Source organism: Chiloscyllium plagiosum, chromosome 8, assembly GCF_004010195.1.
Source record: "Chiloscyllium plagiosum isolate BGI_BamShark_2017 chromosome 8, ASM401019v2, whole genome shotgun sequence".
NCBI classification, from domain to species: domain Eukaryota; kingdom Metazoa; phylum Chordata; class Chondrichthyes; order Orectolobiformes; family Hemiscylliidae; genus Chiloscyllium; species Chiloscyllium plagiosum.
The window spans coordinates 277,068-282,672 of record NC_057717.1 but is presented as its reverse complement, the minus strand read 5'-3'; the positions used below and the strand labels follow the sequence as shown (position 1 = coordinate 282,672).

Below are 5,605 nucleotides of genomic sequence, written 5' to 3'. Positions count from 1 at the left end.
TCCAGCAATAAAGTTTCAACTTTGATCTCCAGCGTCTGCAGACCTCACTTTCTCCTCTCCATGTAGCAGCTTTGCAAGGCTGAATGTTCCCTTCTATTTCCTGTGTAACAGACATGAGAGCTTAAAAGATCTGCTCCAAATGCTGAGTAACTGCTCGAATGGCTGAATGGCCTCATACTGTTCCTGTTTTAAAATTCTTGATGAGCTGAATAGTCTGCTTCAATACAGGTGCAGTTTCGAATGGTGCTGAACATTCTGGAATCATCAGTGAACAGCCCCGTTTTGACTTTATGATGGAGGGAAGGCTATTGATGCAGCAGCTTCTGATAGTTGCAGCATCAATAGCCTCATGGATTCCCAGTTTCCATTTACTCTGTCCTTTAGAAGTATGTTCTACTTCACAGGAGGTAGTCCCACTTAACGCAGGGGATGGTATCTTCAATATGAGGCTGAGACTATCTCCACCAGGACTGTGTGCTGGGTACTCCTACAGATACTGTTCGGGACAGATATATTTGTGACAAGTAGTTTGGCGAGAACGTTGTCCTCTTGTTGGTTCACTCATCACTTCCCACAGTCTGGCTTCTGTGTATTTGATGTCTCGCCCTGCTCAGTCAGTGATGGACCTGTGGAGACCCACTTGGTGATGGACATTGAAGTATCACACCCAGAGTATGTTCTGTGTCCTCATCACCCTCAGAGCTTCCTCTGATTTGTTTTCAACATCGAGGGGAATTGAGCTATCACTGGGAGGTGGTGTGAAGGGCAGTAATGTTTATCATCAGGTGATTTCCTTGTCAATACTTCTTGGTTTCCAGGGTAACTCCTTTCCTGACTGTATTCCCTGGTGGGTCTGTCCTGCTGGTGGGACAGGATATACCCAGGGATTGTGATGGGGCTTCCTGAAACATCATCCATCAGGTCTGTTTCTGTGAGTGTAACGATGTCAGACTGTTTCCTGACCAGTCACAATACGGATTAACAGTAACAATGGAGTAGGGAATAATGGTTCGAAAAGCTGAATGAAAGGCAGTCTATCTGAATGGGTGTTATATTCTCAAAAAAGATTGAGGAACTCATTGCATACTTTGAAGGAAATGGATACCATTAAATGGCATTAGTGAACTAGCTACTGGGTGACCGATATTGCAAACCGAATATCCAGGACATTTCATGTTTAGGAATGTTAAGCAAAACTGAAAAGTATATGGGGGGGGATCTCTAAATATGGGATTGCATCTGTATGATCGTAAAAGTGGACCTTACATCAAATGATCAAGGTATTGCCTTGTTCATTTTGTTTGTAAGGTGCTGGGTGAGTCAAGTTTAGGGAGAGATTTTCACCATGAGGCTGAGTGGGTCTCACCAAGCTTAATGAACAGAAGGGTCTTTGTAATGTTGTTCTTAATGAGTCTGTCACATTCTATAATCAACATTTTCTGAAACACTCTTCAACTGATATAATTTGTGCACAGCCGGCTATCAGTTAATTGAACAAAAGATAAGATCTCAAGGGAAGAAGTCCTGTACCAGGGAGAAGGAAATAATGTTTCAAACTCCCCTCAGAGAATTAAAGGTGTAATACGTTTTCCCTGCGTTTACATTTCTTCATGACAGAGAACGGGCCACAGTCTAACGAAAAGACAGAAATTTCCAACCTCCGTTCGTCTTCAAGGAACTGAGTGAGATTCCTTCAGCACGCAACGCTTTTACCTTCCATATTGGGAACTGTAAAATGATATGTTTCTGCTCTCTAGTGATGGAATGTGTGGGAATGTTCAGGAAATCATGTTCTTATGGATGTGTGTCTGTGTGTTTGGGCAGGGAATCTTTCTTGTATTTTATGTCACATTTTTGTAAGTAATTCAGAATTTACCAATTATTTCAATAAATTTCTGAATACGGTGACTCACTTGGGTCCTGAATCAAACTGGTAAATTTGCCTCCAGGCTGATGTTTAATTTGTTTGTTTTCCTTCTTCGCAGTTAACGTTGTGACAATTTTCATTCTGCTTTATAAAGATTGTGGATTGTCTCCGTGTGTCAAATGTTACCTGGGAGCCGTGGCAGTGGCTGATCTACTGGTCATCATCCTTGATCTGATATTGAGAGACATTCCCATTGTTTATCAAGAACAGTTTTATTTCCTGCAGTTCATCCCCCTGTGTAATATCCATGCCGTCCTGCTTTATGCATCCACTGACTGTTCTGTCTGGTTCACCGTCACTTTCACCTTTGATCGATTTGTAGCCATTTGTTGCCAGAAGCTGAAAAGTAAATATTGCAGTGAGAAAACGACAGCTGTGGTTCTGGGAACAGTGACTGTGCTGAGCTGTTTAAAGAACATTTTCTGGTATTTTATGCTCACACCTTGGTACCAGCTCGGGTATGACCCCTGGTTTTGTATTGGAACGGACGGCGTTTATTACTCTCATGTCTGGGTCTCAATCGAGTTCCTCCACTACATTCTAAACCCGGCTCTCCCATTTCTCCTGATTGTGCTGCTCAATGTTTTCACCGTCAGACGCATTTTAGTGACCAGCAGAGCCCGCAGGAGACTCCGGGCTCACACCAATCGGGATGTTCAGTGTGACACAGAAATGAGAAATCGAAAAAAATCCATAATTTTACTGTTTGTGATCTCGGCCAATTTCATCGTGTTATGGTCAACGCTAATGGTGTATTTTACCTGGTATCGGATGGCCTGGATTGGGTATCAATTTGTGTATCTACATTATTTTGTGATGGAATTGGGCTTCATGCTGCAGCTCCTCAGTTGCTGCACAAACAACGCGATTTATGCTGTGACTCAGACTAAGTTCAGACAGCAGCTGAAGAATGTGCTGAAATACCCCATTACCCGAATTCATCAATCAATCAAATTCATTTATTAATCAATCCTTCCAGGATTTTCTCATTTCAGTTCAATGTTTCAGCAATGAAGCACCATGTTGCTATGGTAACAGATCGAGGATAGTGCTAGTTTATTCAAACTTACCGTACAAGGGGTTACAGAGAGATTTTTCAAAGGTTCTCTCAACTCAGAGGACAGTGAGAATAGGCACTATTCCACTAACTGTATCTATAACTTCAATTTGTAAATAATAAACATTTATATTAAACAGTCCTAAGCAGCGGAGTGAACTACATTGTTGTGTGTCTTTGCGTTGAAGAAGGTGAGCTGCAGAAAAACAAACTCGGCCCCCAAAACCTGGTCCTTAACGGGGGAAGGGATTGGGGCTGAGCTCAAGTATTGGGTTTCAGATGCTCTGTTCTTACTTTCAGCTCTGGGTGACCCATTCCGACCTGACTTCAGTAGAATTCATCTCTCTTCCTTGTTCCCTTTCCCTCCACATCGCCATCCCACACTCGCACTCACAAACCATTGTTAAGGAATAGTGTGGGGATAGGTTCACGGATCATTACTAGGGGAACAAAATGGGGATGGGTTCAGGATCCATTGCTAGGGGAACAGAGTCATGAGGGGTTCCCAGGCTATTGCTAAGTGAACAGAGTGGGGATCGTCTCATAGGCTCTTGCTAGGGGAGCAGACAGGTGCTGGGTTAACAGGCTTTTGCTCAGAGATAAGAATAGGGTTGAATTCGCAGGCCATTGCTAGGGGAACAAAGAGGGCATCCGTTCACAGGCCATTGTGAAGGCACCTGTGTAGTGATGAGTTCACAGGTCATTTCTAGGGGAAACAGTGTGAGAGTGGGTTCACAGGCTGCATCTAGAACAACAGAATATGGATGGGTTCTCATGCTGTTGTAAATGGGGACGAATTCAGAGGCCACTGCTACAAGAACAGAGTGGGGATGGGCTCACAGGCGGTTGCTAGGTGAACAAAATGAGGATGGAATAACAGTCCGTTGCTGGGATAATAGATTCCTTAGCCTTTGTTGCTGGGGTACAGAGTCGGCTTGGGTTCATAGGCCATTGCTAAGAGTAAAAAAGGGATATGGGATCACAGGCTGTTCCTAGAAAAACAAAATGGGGATGGGTTCACAGGTCATTGCTAGGGGTACAGTCAAGGTGGTCTCACAGGCCATTGCTGCGAGTACAAAATGGGGATGGGTTCACAGGGAATTCCTACAGGAGCAGATTCAGGACAAGTTCAGAGGCTGTTGCTATGGGAACAGAGTGAAGATAGGTTCATGGGCTCTTGCAAGGGGAATAGAGTAGAAATGGGTTCAATACTCATCATATACTTAATGTGTTCAAAAAAGGAAAGCATACCAAACACCTTCTTCACTATCCTATCTACTTTTAAGGAGCTATGAACCTGCACTCCAAGGTCTGTTTGCTCAGCAACACTCCCTAGGACCTTACCATTAAGTGTATAAGTCCTGCTCTGATTTGCCTTTCCAAAGTTCAGCACCTCACATAGATCTAAATTAAACTCCATCTGCCACTCCTCACTCATTGGCCTATCTGACCAAGATCTCATTGCTGTCTGAGGTAACCTTCTTCGCTGTCCAGTACATCTTCAATTTTGGTTTCATCTGCAACTTATTAACTATACCTCTTATGCACACATACAAATAATTTATATAAATGAAGAAAAATAGTGGACCCAGCACCCACACATGTTCACAGGCATCCAGTTTGAAAACTAATGCTCCACCACCCTTTGTTTTCTACCTTTGAACCAGTTCTGTATCCAAATGGCAAGTTCTCCCTGTATTCCATGAGATCTAACCTTGCTAACCAGTCTACCATGAGGAACCTTGTCAAATGCCTTACTGAAGTCCATAGAGGTCATGTGCACTGCACTGCCCTCATCAATCCTCTTTGTTACTTTTTCAAAAAAATCCAATCAAGTTGGTGAGACATGATTTCCCATGCACTAAGCCATGTTAACTATCCCTAATGAGTCCTTGCCCTTCCAAATCCATGTACATCCCGTCCCTCAGGATTCCCTCCAACTTGTCAATCACTGATGCAAGGGTCCATAGATCCCTGGCTTTTCTTTACCACCTTTCTTAAAAAGTGGCACCACAGCAGCCAACCTCCAATATTTTGGAACCTCATCTGTGACTTTCAATAATACAAATATCTCAGCAAGGTGTCCAGCAATCACTTCCCTCACTTCCCACAGAGTTCTATTGTACACCTGATCAGGCCCTGGGGATTTACCCACTTTTATGCGTTTTAACATATCCAGCACCTCCACTTCTGTAATATGGGCATTTTTCAAGATGTCACCACCTATTTCCCCATATCCTATATCTTCCATTTCTTACTCTACAGTAAACACTGATGTTAAATATTCATTTATTATCTCCCCAATCTCCTGCAGTTCCACACATAGGCTGCTTTGCTGGTCTTTAAAGGGTCCTTTCTCTCCCGAGTTATCCTTTTGTCCTTAATGTATTTATAAAATCCCTTTCAATTCTCCTTAACCCTATTTGCCAAAGATATCCCAGGTCCCCTTTTTTGCTCTCTTGATTTCCCTCTTAAGTGTACTCCTATTGCCTTTATACTCTTGTAAGGACTAACTCGATCTCTGCTGTCTCTACGTATTTTCGTCTTTTTCTGAACCAAAACCGCAACTTCAGCACGCTCAAGAAAATCCTCATGATCAATAGCCCAGGCTGAGGACAGAA

General features: G+C 43.1%; 1 long non-coding RNA gene across 1 annotated transcript in view; it reads left to right on the top strand.

Moving 5' to 3' along the window:
* The window catches only part of LOC122552113, a 74,222-nt gene extending 71,972 nt beyond the window's left edge, over positions 1-2,250 (top strand). Inside the window, exon 3 of the long non-coding RNA XR_006312298.1 lies at positions 1,986-2,250. This is a non-coding gene — a long non-coding RNA (uncharacterized LOC122552113). The remainder of the gene's footprint in view (positions 1-1,985) is intronic.
* Positions 2,251-5,605: the final 3,355 nt, after the last annotated feature.